This window comes from Wolffia australiana, chromosome 9 (assembly GCF_029677425.1).
Source record: "Wolffia australiana isolate 7733 chromosome 9, ASM2967742v1".
NCBI lineage: Eukaryota > Viridiplantae > Streptophyta > Magnoliopsida > Alismatales > Araceae > Wolffia > Wolffia australiana.
This window is the reverse complement of record NC_135843.1, coordinates 1,488,058-1,510,000: the sequence shown is the minus strand read 5'-3', so window position 1 is coordinate 1,510,000 and position 21,943 is coordinate 1,488,058. Positions and strand designations below refer to the sequence as shown.

At 33.0% G+C, this 21,943-nt stretch overlaps 1 long non-coding RNA gene across 1 annotated transcript; it reads left to right on the top strand.

Moving 5' to 3' along the window:
* Positions 1-10,825: 10,825 nt before the first annotated feature.
* On the top strand, positions 10,826-11,953 carry LOC144707986 (uncharacterized). The gene is made up of 2 exons (XR_013582611.1): positions 10,826-11,112; positions 11,594-11,953. It is a non-coding gene; the product is annotated as an uncharacterized LOC144707986 (long non-coding RNA).
* Positions 11,954-21,943: the final 9,990 nt, after the last annotated feature.

Here is a 21,943-nt window from a genome sequence, read left to right as displayed (position 1 = left end):
TTGATTCTGCTTAAGGTGAAGCAATCATCGATTGCTTAGGCTTTTTAGGTTTGAAAAGACCCAATTCAAGTCATTTTTCTTGCCGCATAAGTCTCATCTGAAAGTTTGTTTTTAGCAGCTCCTAAGTTGTGTCTTTCCATGTCCAATACATGAAATAGTTGGGAACTCATCAGAAATGAAATGGTTTGAGGGAATAAAATAGGTGAATATCAGATAAAACCAGCATAGGATATGAAAGAATGCGACCTAAAATCTGTTTTCATAAATTATTAATTCCTGGATTGCGTATCTTACTCCAAAAACCGATGTTCTTTGATACATAAATACAAAATCAAACAGCAAAAAGTTTCATATTTACCTAAAATTTTCAAGATGTAGTGAATCAGTATATTTGTTCCATTGGATTTTAAGTCAGTTTTAGAAAAGGGATGATTACACTCTTCTTGGATAATGAACCACAATAATTGGAGGCTGATTGAGGGATGAATAAGAAAATACTCATGAATTTGATACATATGATGATGAGTCTGGAGTCTATGTCCATCAATGATTGAAATTTTTTTATAGTCAGTGGGTTATTTACTATTAATATTTATCCCCAGATTAATTTCATCCAGTAACATAGTACAATATTATATATTGACAACAAATCTGATCTCTTTTCTCCTATAGTCATTGTTATTATAAGAAAACCTGGATCACCATCTCCTATGATATTAATTCAGAAGGGATCATCGCCTCTCTCACAGCCTTGAGTAAACCATTATATTTTTCAACGATGTTGGGTCATGACAAAACCCTAAAAATTAGGCAACAAGAGAAACAAATGGAGCGGTCTGTTTTTATTATTTGAATCATTTGTTAGAGTTTTCCATATGAACTAAGACTATTACAAGTGGCATGTATTTTTATAAATATTATTAAAGGTTATAAATATTGGCAAAGTCTACATCTAGACAAATCAAAAGTTTAATATGATTATCTTTATATTTATATGAAGTCTAAAATTTTTGCAAGACTTTAATATTCCAAATGAGAAAACTACTGCAGATGCATTTTTTTTCACACGATATCCAATTATGACACTAATTTATATGATATCTAATTAGATATCTAATTATGATTATATTTATATTTATATGAAGTCTAAAATTTTAGTGAAGGATGAAAACTTCAGATTCTGATTCCTGGTCTTCATAATTTTAAATAGAAAATTTGGATTAATCATAAAATCTCTAGGATTATTTTATTTTGATTATGAATAAATTTCCTTGCTCAAAATTTACTCTTCTTCGAGTGGTTTAGTAAAGTATTAAGTTGAGATAATCTGTATGATTTAGGGGAAATGAGACACAATTTAAATAAGAAATATTCAGGAGCTGTATGTTTTATTTAAACTAGTTTTCAAACTATTAGTTTTTATATTAACTGAAATATCTAAAATTTTAAAGATCCATATCTTTTTTAGAAAAAATCCTTATACATATAGGTATATTTAAGAAATATTTCCATTTAAAGAATACATTGTATAGTGATTTTCATTACTCTTTATAATCATATATATAATGCACAAAAATTGAAATTATTAGAAAAATACTATATAATATTATGTTCAATTTTCTTATCTCAATTCCATATAGTCTTTAATATTTTGCTGTTCTTCAAAGATCTAATTGTATCCCATAATAATTTTATTTATGATGTATAAATATATTTTTGCTAATTTATAAAAATCTCATCAACTGTATCATTAAATAATCTCCTAATATTTTTTATTAATGGTTTTTATAAATTAGTATATACTTTCTATTTACATAATATTCAAATCTATCATATTATATTATCCAATCAATTAATCCCATTATTAAAATATACTAGGCATTACTATTCAAATATTATTTATCTCATTTAACTAGTGATATCCTCTCATTCTAATATAGTAGTTATTATTTGGACTATATGGATATTTCTAACCAATATTATTACTTATTTTTAAGAATTTATGTTGAGTTGGACAAAATCTAGTTCAAATTTTATTGATATTTTATCCAATTGAGAAATAATACTTAAAAATAAATCACATAACTGATTTAATTTTTTATTGGTTGTTACCTTTCAGTAGGTGCAGTTTAACTTTAGTTTTATTACTGAAAAGTTTTTGGAGTGATGCGCCACAAATTCAGTAATTTGAAATGCTGTAAATCAAGCGGCTATGGATGAATAATCAACATCATTGGAGTTAAACTACTCTAAAAGGTATTGGAATCAATTTATGATTCATTATTTATCTCAGTGATAGGGGTAGCAATATAGTACTATTTTCATGTTTTTGAAAAACCTCACACTACCTCTGATTATCATGAACCATATGGTCGTAATAGGTTTCATAATTGCTGAGGATAATGGGTATATTGTGACTCTTGAGGCAATGACTTCTAGGACTCTAGCCTTCTTTGTTCTTAGAAGTGTGATAAATCTCGCCATTTATCAGTAAAAGAAATGTATTGTAACTGAAATAAGAAAGAATGTCTTGAAGTATGAAACTATATAGTGGCGTGGCTTGTTAAATTCACCAAAATTCTTATAGAATATTTATGCATATATATTTTTCTTATTCTTTAGATATAAGTGAATAAGTCAATACCTTTCCCTCAATACTCATGTAAACAACAAACTAAGTTGGTAATACAATTAAAAAACATACTTTTTTTACCTTTACACAGGCATGATAGATGATGCAATGATAAATTAATAAGAGTCCATTTTTTCTGAATTTTCTTATGCTTTTGGAATCGATTGATTTCGGAATCAATTGCTCTTCAGAATTCAAGTAATGAAATTTTATAAATCATATGCATTTTGAACATGCAATACTCAATGGGAATCAAGATACAATGTAGAGAGCAATATTCACATTCTGGTTTGATGTGGGACAGTCATTGGGACAACAGAGTCAAGGATGTGGGTATTACGCTAGGGTTTGTTGATGAAATCCAAAAATTCTAATTTTTGTGAATCAATAACAAAAATTTTCACTTGATATGTGTGGTTGGAGCCATTTCTTCAAACTATAGATATGAACAGAGAAGCTTCTGAAGTGACAAAGAGAGAGAGAACCTCATGAGGGTTGTTAGATGAATGCATTTTAAGGAAACACAATTATAGGATAAGCAACATTAGGCGTATTTAAATTGCACACATTCTATGGATTTCCCTATAAAGATGTCTCAAAGACACATACAAATAACACAAAATATGTATCTTTCACTCACGTCACTCCAACACTATGGGGAGTTTCAGAGCCATGTGATCTCTTTCTTTCTTTGTTGCTTCCCCTGATGGATCTCTCAACTCACTCGCTTTTAATAGCCTAAAAACATAGGAAATATGTCCAAACATACATTTTATAGAAACAATTGATTCTAATTATACATTACGGGGAATGATGGATAGAGAGTATAATGAAAAAGCTGGTCTCAAAATTTATGTTCGATGAGTCTTTGGGATCAACAGATACTAAGATTTTTATTTCAAGGAGTCTCGAAAGTTGGTTTTATCTGAGTATATTCCTTCTCCTCATCAGAGCCACCACCACATCACTTCTGTATCCTAAATATTATACAAGATTCATTGAAAATCATTGGCCAAACTTTTGAGTCATCCATATTTTTTTCAGAACATGAGAAACATCTTGGATAAAATAATAAAAAGGAATAATGATTGATTAATTATTTACATGAATAGGCAGTGGATCACTGCACACCATGTCTATACATTTTTTTTTACCTTGAAACATCAGACCACATATCTTGTGTTGAGACTAAATTATCGTAATTAACACACTCAAAGTGTGACGCAGTTACCGGTGACTGTGCACCACATCAATGTGTTTTATTCTCTCACCACATCAATGTGCACCACATCAAGTGTGACGTAATGGCACGATGAGACATTTACATGTCACTATTTTTTCTTTTCCGAGCTCTTCAGTTAAGATCTCCTAACATGTAATTTTATTCCCCTGACATGCATCCCTCCATCTCAGTCTTTTCAATCACATCCAATGTAATTTTAATCCCTTTTTTTAGTTCATGATATCCTTTGCTTTTAAAATCAAAGATTCATTATTTAATGTTGGGCCATTATGGTATCATGTTTTTTGATGGCATAATGAAACCCTTATGAAATGATTAACTGTGATACTCATAGACAAAACATATGATTTGTATTCATTTGAGTAAATCAAATGGCACCACGTGGGAGGGTGTGAAATAAAACTGGAATGAATGAATTATTTGTAATTATATATTGACTTAGAAACATAATATCTCTTTGAATTTAGCACAATAGTTTAATATAGAAAACAATTTCATTAAGGGAACCATGTTGGAAAGTTTCAAAAAATACCAAAAAATTAGTAAAAGTGGAGTATCATTATGAATATAGTGTTAATCTATTGAAAGTTTACAAGAGATGTATATAATATTTTTAATGAAAAAATATATTGAAACTTCCTTCATGTTTTTTAGTCTATTAATTAGCATGGTATCATACACTGATAAAATGTTCTAATTTATGGGCTACTCCAATGAGAACTCTTTCCAAATGGATAAACCACACTCTCTAGTAAAAACCTACCACTCTGACGAGTCACTTGACCTTAACCTATTTGGTTTGGGGTGGTGCTGAGAAGAATGTGCATTTAATAACTATGGTTCCTCCCTGGACCGATAGAGATACTTTTTTATAACACACTTGTCAAGACCTTGGTTTGTGTATCTCCATATGGTGGGTTTCTCAGCGAAATGAATGATTGTACTCATAATGAGAAATATCTATATTTCAGAAGAGAATAAGATATGAATTGGGATATTATATACACATTGACTATATTTATACAGACCAAACGCCATACTAAGGCACTGCTGCCAAGTGTATAAAGTCTTGGTTTACTGACAAGTATATAAATGGTGGCAGATCGCTAAACGTTACGAAGTCAAGCAAACAAAGGTTATGTTATTTTGAACATAAGAAGTCAATGAACAATATGCGAATGAAGAAATAAGACTGAAAGAAAAGTCAAAGAAACTAAGGCGCGAGGGAGCAGAAGCGAGTGAGCGGGAGCGAAGTTGCTCCCGCTCACTCGCTAGTGAATTAATTTGATCGTACCTTGCATCTCAAATTTGAAGTTACAAGAATGATAATTCATTTTGATAAATCAGGGAAACCAGAAAAATAATTTTACCCCATCAAAAGTTAAAAACTTATGGAATCTTTATTTCTAGTTTGGAATATAAGTATTTTGTCTGATTGTGACTTACTTTTAATCTTGAATGTGCACTATAAGATGTATAAAGGCACTTCGTTGGAAAATGCCACTTGTAATTTATTTCCTTGAAAAGAAAACTAAAATGGAGTTCTGACCCCATGCCTTTCATTTAGGTTTCAGGAGTCCTTGAAGGATCGGTCGCTTGTTCTACCTGTTTGACCATCAAAAGATTTTATTTTTAATCATTTCTTCTTGAACTGTATTGTAGACTCAAGAAATATGTGTAAAAAGATATGAGGTGAAAGATATCATGGCCCAAATGTTGTTGAGAGTTGCTGAGAGTAGACAGGAAGGGGTCAAGAAGGTGAGACGTAAAGATGACTTATGAAGGGGACTCAAGAGGAAGCTTCCAGGCTAAGGATTTAAATTTATTATGAGAGTTCAGAATTTATTTTCTTTTAATATAATTTACAAATGATTTATAACCTTTTTCATTTTGGCTTTCTAGGTCACCTGATAACTCGAAATTAGGGATTTAATTAGTTGTTCTATTTTGGAGTTTAACTTTTTATAAATTTAAAATTTTTTAAAACTCGTAATAAATTTTTATAACTGTATAACTGTTTATAAAAAAATTGTAGTCGGGTTTTAATTTATAACATTTTATAACAATATAAATTCTACTCACTTAAATAGTTCTAGCTTGTGTGATGTATGGCTTGTCACGAGAGGGAATGTCAGTAGAGAATTTCATATTTTTAAATGGTGATTAAAAAGATGAGACAAGATACATATAAAAATGGGAGGGAGAGATGCAAAAATGAAAGTTGAGAAGGCGGTAATGACTTATAAAATTAATATCATTACAACAGAGGGTAGAAAGTGATCATAAGGATATCAGAAGAACGAATGAGAAGGGAATTATTGACGATAACAAGAGAAAAATGTTTATAGATTGATGTGCCATGATGAGAATTAAGTGTCATGTATGGGGGCTAACAGGTCAGATGAAGAAGATAAAACAATGTGGAGGAGTAAGGTGTGATTAAAGGTTAGAAAGAGGCAATTTAATGGTAGAACGGGATGGTGATATAGTTTTAACTGAACGTTGATGCTGAGAAAGTCAATGTAACAAGAGGATACTAAATATAGATCCTTACATTTTTCCAGGACCATGGAGACTTGCTAGGGAAACTAAGCTGCCCTGTTCTCTGTCACCTCTTCTCACACATCCAATATACAAAAAACAAGCTATCAATCAGAGAGCTTGCAAATAAGCTTGACGGATCTTAGAACCTGACTACCTTTCAATCAGCCAAAAATATAGCAAGAAAGTTTAAGGATGAATTTTATAGAGCTCTATGTCTCTATTTATCAATAAGAGAGCATGGATGGAAAGCGGGGTTCAGATGAAGCGACCCTCAAAATCTCAGCTGGATTTGACTTCTATATCCTTAGATGTGAATTTTTGAGATTGGAGGAATCCTCATCATGCAGTTTTCTCTCTCCTCATCATCAACAATGATGGTAGCTCATTTTCCATTGACAGTTTGAATCTGAAATATTCTTTCTTATAAAGATTGGCATGGATCCCTTGTCTTTCATAAATGCTACATTCGAAGCTTCCTGTCTAGAGGAACAAGACAAGAAGTCTCTTTTTTTATTACTTAATCATGTGATATGTCAACACGTTGTCGCGCGGCACATCACCATTTTTTATTTTTTATTTTTTTATTAAATGACATGCATACACATGCCGTTTGCCCGAAAAAAGATAAGATACATCTAATGGCTGCGTGATGTGGTGACATGTTTCTGCGGCCATGTCAGCATTATTCTACTTTGAATCAATTGTGCTGGTACACGTGCTCACCATGTGTGCTGCAGTAGCTTTGACTTTTTCACTGTGCTTTCAATCATTTCTTCTATGGATCATCAAATAAGAGTTATTGTGATTTAAATCCCATCCTTTGTCTATTGGTCCACAACACCTCTGGGAATAAAAAATAAGGCGTTCCTTAATGATTCAGCATTATGGCATCCCAATTTACGATGCCATATTTGTACCTTTTTACAACGATGTATAATAAATATATTCTGACTTAATAATTAATATCTCCATGAATTTAATGTCAAAAAACATTCATAAAAATATATCTGGAATCAGATAATTCACTTCTTTAAGAATATGTTGTTGTAAAATTCCTAACATTAACTTGATAAAAATCAGAAGAGACTTCAAAAATAGATTTTATCATTTTAAGCTGGATAACAAACACATATAATTACTAAAATATATATATAAGTATGTAAATTGCATATAAGTAACCCAGTAATTTTCATGTTATCAGTACCCTAGCAATGAAACATTTCCTTTTATTCTGTTGACTCCAAAAAAATATCACCAAAAAGTATTTTTTTCAAAATTTTGGCCTCCTAAGAGAGCTTCAATTTATCATATTTTCAACTTGAAAAATGCTTCATCACTTGCTAAATGTTGATTTCAGATGCTTTGGAGGTTCTTTGATTATTTTGCAATGATATTAATTTTTTTTAAAATCTTCAACGTCCAAATGATTCTATATCTTTAAAATGGTATCAGAACTAGGCTTGGACAGATAACAGACCATCATTGGGTTCCTCCAAGTTCATCATTGGTCATCATGAAAGTCATGGATAGATGGCTGAACAAATTGATTTCAGTCATCAGTGATTAGTCATCCATCGCTGATGACAAATGACTGAAGAAGGTAATGTCAGAAGAGATGATGGAGGATGATTGATGATGTTGAGGGCCACAGTACTATGGATGAATAATTTAAAAAATAAAAAAATCAAACTAAGTGAGGACCTTTGCAGATAGAGATGACATGTATGAAGACTGTCAATTATGTAGACAATGTCCATGGATGACCACAACAGGGATCATTAATGGTGTAGACAATGACTTCCAATGATGGGGATGATGATTGTTGGTGACATGGATCATGACCATTGATAATGGGAATGATGACGGATAACGATGAATATTATGATCATTGACGACATAGACAATGGCAGTTGACAATACATACAATGACCATGGATGACGGGTACTACAAACAGCAGACAACATGGATGAAAGACATGAATGATGGGGATGAAAAAATATGGACAATGAGAATGACAAAATGTAGACGATGGTGATGAAGATCATGAACAGTGGGGACGACGATAATTGGCAACATAAACAATGCCTGCGATGACATTAAAAGTGATCGTTGATGACAACCCTTGACCGCAGGAATGACGATCGTTGATGATGCATACGGCAGTCACTGATGATGACCATTGATGATGGGAATGATGATCCTGGTGGACGTAGATAATGATTGTAGATGACGGGAACAATGACCATATATGATTATGACACTAATGATGTATGTCAGGGATGATGTGCATTGACAATGTGGATATGACAGCTGAGGATACCGACCACCATGGACTATGGGGATGATGATCGTGGGCTAAGGAGATGGAAATCATCAAGGATATGACAATCACTGATGAGTGGGATGATGTGATAACGATCATTGATGATGCAGACAGTGGTTGTTGACTACAAGGGCAATGCCTCTCGACGAGGGGTATGACTGGTGTGGACAACAAGAATGACAATTGTGGAGGACTTTAGATGAGGGAAGAAGAAACCTTAAGTGAGGGGGATGACGATAGTCAATGATGGGGATGACGACCACTAACAAGGTAAAGGATGGCCATAGATGATTGGTACGACAATCATGTTGATCAGGATAATTTTTGTTGACATAAAAATATAACAAAAATGTGTAACTTAAAACAGGTCCTACACCCTAGAAAAACAAAAACTTAAGGCTAAATTTCGAATGATGCCTTGCTTGTTGGACTGCTTGTGGAAGCTTGATGGTCAGGACTTGCTTGTAGAAGGATGATTGAAGAACTGAGAAAATTGGAGTTGAATTAAAGTAAGAGCTGCTATAGAAAATTACATTGCTTGTGTTCTCATAATAAGAAATGTCATTTTACTCGCAGGGTGAACTTGATGGTCACATCCAATAGTTCAATACGTAGTAGCTCTTTAATGTCCCCATCTAGGTTCTATCTTGTACGTCATAGTGTTACGGCCCACTGAGATGAGCTGTTCTGCTAGTGCAGTTTTTAATGCCACACGGAGGTACTCCATTGCCAACTTTTCTTGATGTGGATAATATAGCACACCGGTCTCACTAAAACATTATAGAGGGTTGTCATCATATCCGATACAATGTTCTGTAATATACATTCTTAAAGTGCTATTCATCCCTGTAAGATTTCACCTTTTCAAATGATTTGATATGGTACCTTTGAAAGTTTTTACATATCTTTAAATGAAGAATTTGATACATTTACTGCTTGACTGATTGCAAAACAACATCCTCTAGTTTAGGGAGCTGGATATTATGACACTTTCGCTCCTTTGCAAAAGATGAATACACTCAGAGTGAGCATAGCTTAGCAGTATCAAAAGGGTGGACTATAAATCATATGATACTAAGTACACATTTAAACACAGAAAGTTAGAAGAAGAGATGGGTATGGACATATTCAAAATATTTATAATCAAAAAACTTGGCACGTTTAAAAAATTAAGTATGGTTTTAAAAAATATTCTGGGTCATGGTTTAGGAAATTTTCAAATGACATGAAAAATACTTGGATAAACACACAGTATCAGAGATCATACTACTGCTAAACATAATGATACATGAAAAGTATCAGTTGTGTTAGTATATGTAGTCGGTATGATAGTAACTGGTAGGACTAAGCATGGCATGAAAGCATTAGGAGTGAAATAAAAGTGAAATGAAATACTTGGGATTTTTCAGTTACTTCCTTGGTCTAGAAGTCTCTTCTTCCAATGTAGTCATTTTAAAATGTCGAGGATGACAATGAAATAGCCGATTAATATTGAATGAGACAAGTCATTAGGAATAATTAATAATTCTTCCTGAGTCAAAATGACCGAACAGAAATATCAGCATAGAACTATCTTAAGGATTCATAATAAATTTATGGCCTGCCCAAGAGTTTAATGCTCTCATTTATATGATCAAACCAGCAAGAGTAGACTAAAAGCAGGATAAAAAGGAGATATCCTGTCATGTCTCTCCCCCACTAATATTCTTTGTGAACCACAAAATAAACATTAATCAACTATAATCTCAAATTCAACTTTGCTTTTTTTGGGCCTGAAAATATCATGACGACAGATCCTGCATGGCCGATCAGACTTGCACCACTCATGAGAGTTTCCCCAAGCACAAGGACAATCAATCCACGTAAGTGCCAAGTAAACAACCTGTATGTGAGGTCAAGTAGCTTGAGAAAAACCCACTGAATGCGAGAACCCAAAGTCTCAATCGTTTTAAACCCTTATGTTGATGGTTGAGTTTATCGGCAACTAAGTAGCTGGCTAATAAATTATGTCGGCAAAGAAATAATAAAGAATACTAACGATAATAAATATTCATCATCCCAACTTCCTCGTTTCGTCAGAGTTCCTCTTCTGGACCATGGAAATTCTTCTCTGCAGTCAGATAAGAGAGAAAAACCAGCACTGTATGCAAATCTAAGCGCCATGGCTTTCCTTATGTGACGTCTCACCAGCCAGAGATAAATTTGGCTTTAAGTACCATAAATCAACCTTGTGCTGCTTATTCTGAGCAGACGAGCTGACAATATGGCACAGTGGCCTCTTGCTTTCCTTTCTCTGCTCTTTCTCACTGCACTCACTCTTCCACCTCCAGCAATTGCACAGCAGGATAACAAGTTCTTCTTCCCTCCCTGTGAGCTACCCTCTCTCTCTCTCTCTCGCTTTGTTTCTCCCTTACTGTCTCCAGCTCTCTCCTCTTGTTGTTTACGGAACAACTAGCAATGATATAATTTCATCTTTTCTAATAGCCAACGTCTAGCTATGTCCATATATCTAAGTCTAGCTATTTGTCTATCTATTCATCTTACCAATCCCATTTTTTTTCAAGTTTGATTTCCGTGTTATCTATCATTAGTCCAATCCCATTTTTTTCACGATTTTTTAAATTGTTCTATCTATCGAACCTTTCTATTAAAGCTTGTTTTTTCTTGCTATCTCTTCATCCAACTTCTTACTTTCTTTCTTTTCAAGTTATCTATCTAGCTTTATATCAATTAGTATCCTTTTTCTAATACAATATCTATCTTTTTTTCGAGATCTTTAAGCAATCTTCGTATCCGTCCATAAATTATTTAGTATAAATGAGACTGACATATTTTATCTTCTATACTTAGTCTTCTGGGGGGCTCGGCCAGTGGCGGAGTTCGTTGGAAATACTACTACTGGAAGATGCTGCTACAGTTGCTGTGCTCAGAGCAATGGTATATGCTTTGGCTGCTGTCCTTTTTCAGCCTTCAGAGTTAATCCCGCAGTCTGTTGCACTCGGTGCTGCTACAGGTTCTTCGGCTACTGCTATGGCTGCTGTCCATAAGAATATCAAGTTTGATATGTTTAAGAACTGACTAAGTTTAAGTCATCAAATTTCCCGTTTGTTGTATAGATGGCGATACCGGATAAGCCAGGCAGTGTTGTTCGTCTTATTTTGTTTTTGTGTTATGTATGAGAATCTTATAAGTAATGTTTTGCTTGAGTAAGTTGTTTGTGGTTGGATGTGCATCAGTTTCCTGTTTTCTTTTTTCATTTTTCTCTGTTTGAGGTCTTTGGGGATTGCTGAGGGAAGAGGTTGTAATTTCTTGTTGATTGTTTAGTGAGTTATGGTAAAGATCAATAATAAAGCAATAAATGGGGGTCTAAAATTACGTGCTAAATAATCCACAGACTCTTCATGACAAAGACCAAATGTTCAGAAGAACATAGACTAACCAATATAAAAACAGAAATTAAAAATGGTTTGAATAAAATAAAAGTGAGTAGGCTACTAATATAGTAGTCTATCATCTCCACGATGTCATATTTTCTAATGTATTCCGTATGAATTCTGTCAGTCTGTCTCACAATGACTTGGGTTGACCCAGTTAGTCATCTTGCACATTATAATAATATGCCTGACGAAGAATACAATTTTTTTTTCCTTAACAATAGGAAGTTTAGAACAACATGGTTTGAGAAGTATAATATTGAAATTAAAAATGGGCTAGTTATAGAGTAGTCTATAATCTCCGCGATGTATATTTTCTCATTTATTCTGTATGCATTGGTGTCATTCTGTCTCACTGTGACTTGGAATGGCTCCACTTAGTCCGCTTACATACTAAATAATATGCCTCAAGAACAAGTATTTCTTAACCATCAAATGTTTAGAACAACATGGACTAACTTATATGAGATTGGAATTATAAATGGTTTGAATAAAATAAAAGTAGGCTACTTATACAGAGCAAACCAAACAGGTTACAAGTGGCAGTTTATCATCTCCACGATGTTATATTTTCTTGCGTGTTCTGTATGTATTGGAGTCACTCTATTTTACAGTTGTACTGACCTCACTTACTCTGCTTACATATTAAAATTATATGCCTGACGAACAAGACTATCTGTATTTCTTAAAGAAAAATATTCTACCCCATTTATTTTATCCTGACAAGACGAAGAAAAAAAGTCCTCTCTTGACATTTCGTTGTCTTACACTTCAAGATCAGGGCCAGCTGTTCGTATCAATATTGGTTGTAATGAACCACGTGTAGAGCTTTTAAGTGCATAGCTTTAGATAAGATAGAACGTGCAGAAGTCAAGATCATACTTTCACACTGATTTTAAAAATTATTTCTAGAAGAGTGGCGTGCAGTAGCATTCTAATTAAATATTCTAAATGAACTGTACCCATATCAGTAAAGAAATTGTGAGAACAGTGCAGATGAAACGGAGAAAATTTTCTTATAATTTTAATCTCTATATCTTTGGTAAACATTAAAGAAAAATTATCTTGCTCAACATGTGTAAGAATATAAATTGTTTAGTCGAATCACATCTTTTCACGATTAAATATATCCACAAGTCGAAGATAATCAAAACATCTTCTGATTTTTAGAAACTATTTTGGAATGTCTTTTTAAAATAAAAACAGGTCACGATGGTCAAATAATCAATAATACTAAAAGGTTCATAATATTTTAATAAAAATGGAAAGTTCGTAGGTTTTGTTGTCATGCCGGTTTAAGGACTATTTTTTAACGATGATGAGGATATGTCAAAATTAAATGAGAAGTATTGTCGCATAAGTAACCGGTTCCGTAGCTGAATTATCTTAATATTTATCACTTAATAGAAATTAAACTTTTGGAAATTCAATTTCGTGTCACCAAAGATCAGAAAATCGGATGAAAAATGGTTTGCAGTAGAAATTTAAGAATAGCTATGTAAGATTTTCTAAGGTAAAATTACAAAATAAGGAGAGAAAGCCAGTGATTTATAATTTTGATTTTTAAATTTGACATTAAAACATGTATACACTGTATCCCTGTTCTACAGGTTTGGGAGTTTATCTTTTTTGGTTATTGTATAGACTATATTTCAAGAGTGATGAACCTAGGGGGTGCTAAATGTGGACAAAATCATGTTAAGGAAACAAGGTGAGACACACAGAGTGGAAAACTTTTTATACAGAGTTTTGAGACCCCTCGCCCTCAACTTTCTTTTTCTCTTTTATCTTGTGGCATTAATTTTATTCTTTATATCTCTAATTATATATATATATATATATATATATAAATTTTGTGGTATCAATAAATCCTGAATACCAAATTCATACCAAAATATTTATCCGCAGAGATTATTTCTCCTAAGGTCTATCCACGGATACCTAGTAACTGGATAAATCATACATCGTTTGTATGGAAGAAAGAGTTGATAAAAGAATGATGGAGAATGGGAAGATATGATATATGAGAGAAATATAATTTTGATGTGTTATATATCCTACATGAATGGATATAGGTCGTTGGTAATAATTGGGAAATAAAAGATGATAGATAGCAGTAGTAAAGAAATATCAAAATACTTTGGTGAAGAGTTAATAGAATGGAGATCTGTGAAGGAGAGTGGTGGGATAAAGATGTCTGTTATCTACATTGTAAAATGGATGGTAGATACAGTTGTTGGTGGATGTGAATGATTGGGACCAGATGAAGACATGTAATGTGAAGGAGGTATAATATATGTTATATGTTGAGAAAATAAGTTTTGGTAGCGAGAGAAGGGTTTTATATTTAAGATGGGTTCACTGTATGATATGGGATCCTTCGAGTTGATACTAGAGAAAAGTGACTCTTTCTCCTAAGCACTGAAACTATCTTAAGTTACTGCTCACCAAAAAACTTTTGAAGAATCACAACTCTCAAAAACCATGTTTGAAAAGGACATCCAATCCCAGGATATAAGATAAGATGAAGAAAACTAATAAATATTATAGCATCATATGAATATTAATGGTTATTTTAAAATTGAGCACCTACAGACATTCATAAACTTATATGAGAATTATGTATGCAATGTAAAGACCCACAAAATCTGAGATTGAAGACAAAATACTTTAGCTTTTCAGTTAATTAGCCTCCCAATTGTTCACAAACCAAAGTTTATTTTAGGATCCCTGAGATGTGGGGCCATGTTGAAAACCCGCTCTTGGGGTTTGATATTGACAGGGTCCTTGTACTTTTCAATTTGATTTTCTAATTTTTTTTTCATATCTGTGCTAAAACTTAAAATGAGATTGATTAATACCTATGGATTAAAAACTAAGAAAATGGGTGAATAAGATTTCATGTTTAATAAGTGATATATATATATATATTTATATACATATATATATCAATATATATATCAGTGGATGCACGTGAGACTTATGAGTATAATATTTATTATTTGTCCTGCATAGTTTATGACCTTGTCATTATTAATCATCTTCTCTAAAGTCTATCACAGTTTTGGCTACCAAGAGCATGATACTTTCAAATGGGTACATTGATATTTTAGTATCAAAATTCATCTATCAGTGGACTCTGGAGGTATTATATCTCCAAAAAATTGACAGATATGGCCACTTTTTTGGTATCCCCTTTGTTATTCTGAGAAATTGATTCGATAAACAAAAACATAGCTTGGAGTCCTCTATAGACGAGTTAAACAGTTATCAATGTGTTTTGACTTGGGAAAATTTATTTCAAAGAACTCGAAAATATTACATTTGGAAGTAGTAACTAAAATATAAATCTAATGAAGTGTTGTCACTATTTAAGATATTATTTTCCCGATCAGAGTGGGAGAATGTGGTTCTGCAGAAATTACCTAAGTTAAGACCTTTAAAATTTCACAACATAGATAACATTATGTACGTTACCATTCCTACACATTATAGTTTGGACTGAGACCTTAGGTAGGTTTATAATGGGACTAAGCCATAAAATTTATTTTTTGTAAGTTTTTAAATAATTTGACTAGTGAATGAGTTTGTCAATGATGATATTTATAGGATCAGGTTTAAATATGAAATAAAAAAACAATTATTATAGGGATTGATAGGCCTTATGGACCCATTGACTCATCTTGCCTTCTCACTTTTCCTCAAGCAGGTGTTTGGACTTTTTTGGCCTTGATTGGTCATTCAAAATTGATATATGCAATAAAATTTTAAACAAAGCTGATTGAACCACAAAATAGTTCTCATCACCTTGGGTGGAGCTGGTTCCACTCTCACTTCTGTCCTTGGAAGAGTCTCTTCAAGATGTTCATGTGCTCTGCTTGTAAACACATTTACCTCATCATTGAAATGATGGATGTCCTCTTAACTTTCTTGAACTCTCGTTGGAGGTCTTATAGATATTCTGATCATCAAGTGACTCTAGTGGGATGAGTATTTTAAATGGAGAAAAGAGAAGGGGGGATTGGCTCCTATAACTGGCTCGCATGGGCACTTAAAATAGATGCCGTCTTTTATTTATACTTCCTTTGTAATATTTCTTAAAATTCTTATAATTTAAGTATATCCAACAATGCCCGTGTATCCTTTTGTATCTGACCATCTAGACCCATGTATCAGTCTAGTTACTAAATTTAATAGATGAATTAAATTTAATTACCAGCCTTATTCATTCATTATATCAATAAATATATTAATTTATAAATGAGTTATTTAATAAAATTGACAAGTAAAGTTTCCAGCCTTTTGGGTGCCAAGCTACACTTCATGCACTAGAACATACAAATTAATAAAATAAATCTCACGGAACATCGATTGTCATTGGTTACGGTATATGTATTTTTGTTCATCATGTGTGACTCCAAAATGACTTGGGCATGATTAATTGTCAAAACATAATCCTCATTTTCAATACGGGAATTATTGGAGAATGCCTTCACCAATATCTGTACTACATCGGAATTAGTACTATATCAGATCTCAGAATAATTTAAATTATGTGATTAGGGGACTCATAGGTCGTAATGAAAATATAGTCATTCATCCACAACATATTTTTGTGTCTCAGGTCTAAGGATAACTAACATGATAATAAAATAAAGCAATCTGATTAATGTTTATGTATAGTACTATAAAGAGATTCACAGGAATCAATCCAATGAACTCTTTCCCTAAAGAACACCCATTGTCTGCCCTAAGCGACTCTAATAATGATCCCGAAATCAGCCACACTTATCATATAAGTTGGATAAGATAATATTATTCTTTCTATATAGCTTGATGTGCACCTCAAGCTTCCTTTTAATATGAATATCAGAGTCCACTCTTAAAGTCTATTAATCATTTATTTTCAAGGATTTCATTATAAATATCACACAAGAGTAATAATTAATTAGTATTTCTTTTAATAAACTCAAAAATGACATAGATGTGTGATTGGCTTTATATGCATATAATATCCACTAGAAGGTACTGAGCCATCAATCATTTTAGTTGATACTGAGAAAAGATGACCATGATGGATATAAATGTTCGAGGGAGGTGCTTAATGCACCCAAGGAGTGCTCATGTGGCTGAGGAGTGTTGATAGAGCCAAGAGATGTTGCCATTGCAAGGGTGTAATGTGTTAGGAAGTCTTGAGATGGCTCTTGGAATGAGGACACAAAGTGACATGGGGAAAGAGATACTGATGTGCAAGAAGGGCAAAAAACGTTCACTGAATTGATTGTCATGAATTCCAAAATGTCATTCAACATAGGTGCATTAAATTGATTCATTCCACAATTGTGAAAATGGTCCATAGACCTGAGACGCCAAAGAGACTTCATATATGCACAGGAGAGTTTTATCTATGACCTATGCGTCTGTAAAGATGATATTCTGAACCATCATGGATAGGAGACAATAAGAAGTAAGGAAATGTAATTGTGTGGTCAAGATAGAGTCATACATATTCTCCATATGACGAGGTTAACTCAATATTAGATATTGATAAGATAAAATTAGGTTAATACAAATGGGCTTTAATACTTCATTTCATCACTTCTTATTTTCAGGCTTGCTCCTTCACTATTCACCATTTATGGTCAAAATGAGAATTTTGATTTATATTTTAGTAATATCTATTGTAATGTATCTTTGATTTATTTTTGAGATAAACCCCACTTGCCTCTTTTGAGTGAAGTTAGTTTCTCATATCTTCTTGGAGTTTTCTTTAAAATATAGGACTTAGGTACACAAATGGTGAATTTTGGATGAAAAGTGATGGAAAGTAGAAGCCCAAGCCACTTATTGGACCAGAAAAAAACCCAAGCCATGTAATAAATCATAAAAGAGACCTAATACACAAGAAGGCCATTCTTCAAGCCCAGTACAACCCTTTTTAAGAACCATGTCACATTATGGCAAGAATGGTAGAACCAAACCATTCTTTCCATTCGATAGTTCTTTTTTCAAATATCAAAATAAAGGCATGTAGATTAAGACTAGAAATCAATTAATTCTCATGCTAAAAACTCCTATAATTAAATATAAAGGATTTAAAGTTAGGGCACTAGTATTTAAAATCATCTCCCCTCAACTTGTATCCAATCCCAAATTCTATAACACATTTCTTTTTGACAGCTTAGTGCATGATATTTCTTTGAATAATTCTTATTCTAAAAGAGTGTGGGAGAGAGATTTCAAGGTTGATCAAGATTCTCAGAGAGAAAACACCACTTTGTCTGGAGGAAATTGACAACAAGAATTGTGTGATCCGTAGAAAACGTGATTTTTTTTTTCAAACTTTTCTTGGGAAAAATTCGAAACATTATTCTAGTAGAATAGTTGAACTGTTTTTAGCACATCAAAGCACACTGAATAATTCCTCCTTCAGAAAAATTTTAGTACCAATCATCCACTACCTTTTGCTGCTGCTTCTACCTCACGGTGACATGTTGCGACTCGTAAATTGAGTGCCCCCTAGCACAGCCACCCAATAATTTCATTGATGGTATGGTATGTCAGCCAAAGCTATTCAAAATGATTTAAAATTATTTATTCCTCTAAAAAATACCCATACTTGGTAATAAAAATAAATTAGCAGAACATATATTAAGCATAATTGTGGTTTATCATAAAAGAAGGTTCCTGTGATATTCGATGTTTAATTTATCTAATGTTCTCGGTATAATAGTTATCAGCCCAATATCTTTCCAAACACTATAGATTCAGATTCAAGTAACAGATTTCTCCACATGATTAATCCACAAGGCAAGATTAATCTAATACCAGTCCCTAGAGTTTGTCAATACGGTGGATTTTTAAGTATATGATTAGTACATAAAAACTTCTTAGATCTAAATTCACCTTGATTACGCATTTTTACTCAACCAGAGTTCCTCTCTTATAATATCCTAAGCTTAAAAATATACACCAAATCTATGATACCAGATCTCAAGTTGAACTAAATTCATTTTGATTAAACCTCGTAAGTAAGACTATTCAGGACTTCTTTTCTTTCCAGATAAACATCCTAAACTCAACCCATGACTTTTTTTCTTTTTATAATCAATGGCTTCTCTATTAACTTTTGCTCAATATATCAACTACTCTAAATAACTTCTTGATTAACTCAAGAATGGCGTTGGAGCCATGCACCTTTTTTTATATGATTTAAGTTCTTGATTTTCCTCATTGGCGTGATTTTCCTTCTTCTTTCATTCACACCTTAAGCCCCTTTAACATTTTCTCTTCCTCCTCTCCCTGTGTCCATCTATTCCACTGATTTCCAACAGATTAGACACATAAAAAATGGACATGCCAGGAGGATGGAAGCTTTTTTGTTCCTTTCCATTGCAATCGTAACACAATGGCAGCAATGGGGTTATTTCATTGCAATGCACATGTATTATCTTATATTTGCACATGGTGGTTGGTTTTGCTACAGGAGTGCTTGGAGAGATCTGAGCAAAGAAGACCAATGTTGTCCAAATATATTGCACTATCATTGCAATAGAGAGAGAATGGGGAAAGTTTCAGGCCCATTCATCCACCATTGATCTTCCACAAGAGGCTTGTTAGATGCAGCTGATAGTTCACCTTTCTTCTGAGGAAAAGGCCTCATTAAAACTGCCTAAAAAACTTGTTAAATGAGAGAGAGGTAAATTCTCACTTACCAGAAGGGAAAGATGAGCTTTCCTTTGATATGTGGAGATGGGCAGCAGCACCATAAATGTGCACGGTTTTGAGATGAAAGTTCAAATAGATTATGTTTATTGCCCTTCTCGTTATATTACCAAGTGCACTTCATGGAGGGGCATTTGTGGGACAGCTAGAGAGACTATGATGTCCATGATTTGACATCATATTGTCTAGGTAGGCAACATAATAAATACAATAAAATAATAACAAAGTCTCACGATCAATGCTCAACTTGCACATCATCGTCTAATGTGTGAGATCTGCATCATAGTCTTGAGAAGTTTTATGCCTTGATCTTGAGAAGTTGCTTTGATTTGGTCTGTATTAATGAATAAATATTTTTCAACTGATTCATACAATCTTGTCCTGAGACGGGCATGCCGAGGTTGAATTATGATTTCAGCATCTTTACCTATCAAATAGCTCTGCAGAAAACTCTGAACGAAAAGTTTTAATATTCTTCAACAAGATATGAACAACTTTGATATAAAGATCAATTATAAAATTCATTTAAATACTGACTAAATATTTTCAATTAAATGACTGATGGTTGACCTGAAAATGGAAACCACATGTCGGTCAATATTTTTTACGAGTGAAGCTAGGTTGAATCAACTATGGGGTTCACCACCCAAATTTTGAGTCAAAATGCATCTGTTTGACTCGTGGACTTTATATACCAAATCAAATATGTGATGGCGTTTAATAGGGGTATGTGATATGTAAATCTAGGATTGTGAGTTTCCAATGCACCCTAAACTCACTAAATGTAATTCAAATTTTCTATATTATGGCTAGGAAATAGGTTCCCCATGGAGTGGTCATTGGTTGACCGAGTGCATGTGTTGACCAAAATATTGTGGATTTCATTGGGTAATTTCACTTCATAGGGTAAACTGATCAAAATCCATATATTGACGTAAGTTCAATGACATTCAATATGGAGAGGGAAACAGTGAGGGGAGAAAATAAAATTTTTCATAATCTTCAATTTATTTAATAAAAATATAAGATGAATATTAATACAACGAGCATACAGTATGACGTGAACCGAGAGGATAAAAATAGGGAGCAATATGGACAAAGATGTGAGGAAGTGAGGATGGAGTGAGAAGATGAATAAATGGGTAAACAATAAGAATGATGTCAATTAGGATTTATGATTTTCGCAAGTATAAGAAGATGATATAAGACATAGAATAGATGGTGAGATATGATGATGATGGTGAAGTGAAATATGAACACGAAAGGAGGTAGGTCTAACCTAATAAATGTGATGGAGACAAGATAATGTAAGACAAGAGAACTTACCCGCAGTCCGTAAACTCTACTAGGACCAGGACACTTTGATGATGCAGACAAGCCTCTCCTCCTTTGTATTGTCCCTCCCGAAGGACTCAAGACACGAAGAAATACTTTATGTATCTTAAAAATCACACTATTTTTCAATCCGCTAACCAAGGTGGAAAAAAAGTTTAAGAGCTAAATTTGAAAAATATCAGTAATACATCTTATAGAAAAAATTATGTGAATAGAGTTAGGAGACAAAGATGAATCTTAACTTAAAATTTCAGCTCTACGGTCTTCGAGGACTCGAGATACCAAACAATGAAGCTACATGAATCATGGTCTTTTATTTAAACTAAATATTTACCTCTCCACATCAGTGCGGAAAATTTCGCATTCATATTGGGTTTTATTCCTGAATGATTGATCCACATTTTTACTCTCCTTTCTTAATCAGCTGCCTACGAAATGCCACATGTTCCTTATGTGAGAAAATACAAAAAGAATCTTAATTATGTATCATCCAATGTATGGCGTCATGACACATCCACTTGGATTTTTCTTAGAATAATTTTTGCTATCTCTATAATCACATTTATTCTAATTTAAATTGGATATTTTTTTATTTGTCCATATTACCCATGTGATGAAAAAATGAAGAAAAGCATTAGTTATTGATTGACCATCATCGCATCAAGATTTTTAATGCCATAGTATCATCTTTTCACAATGTTTTGAT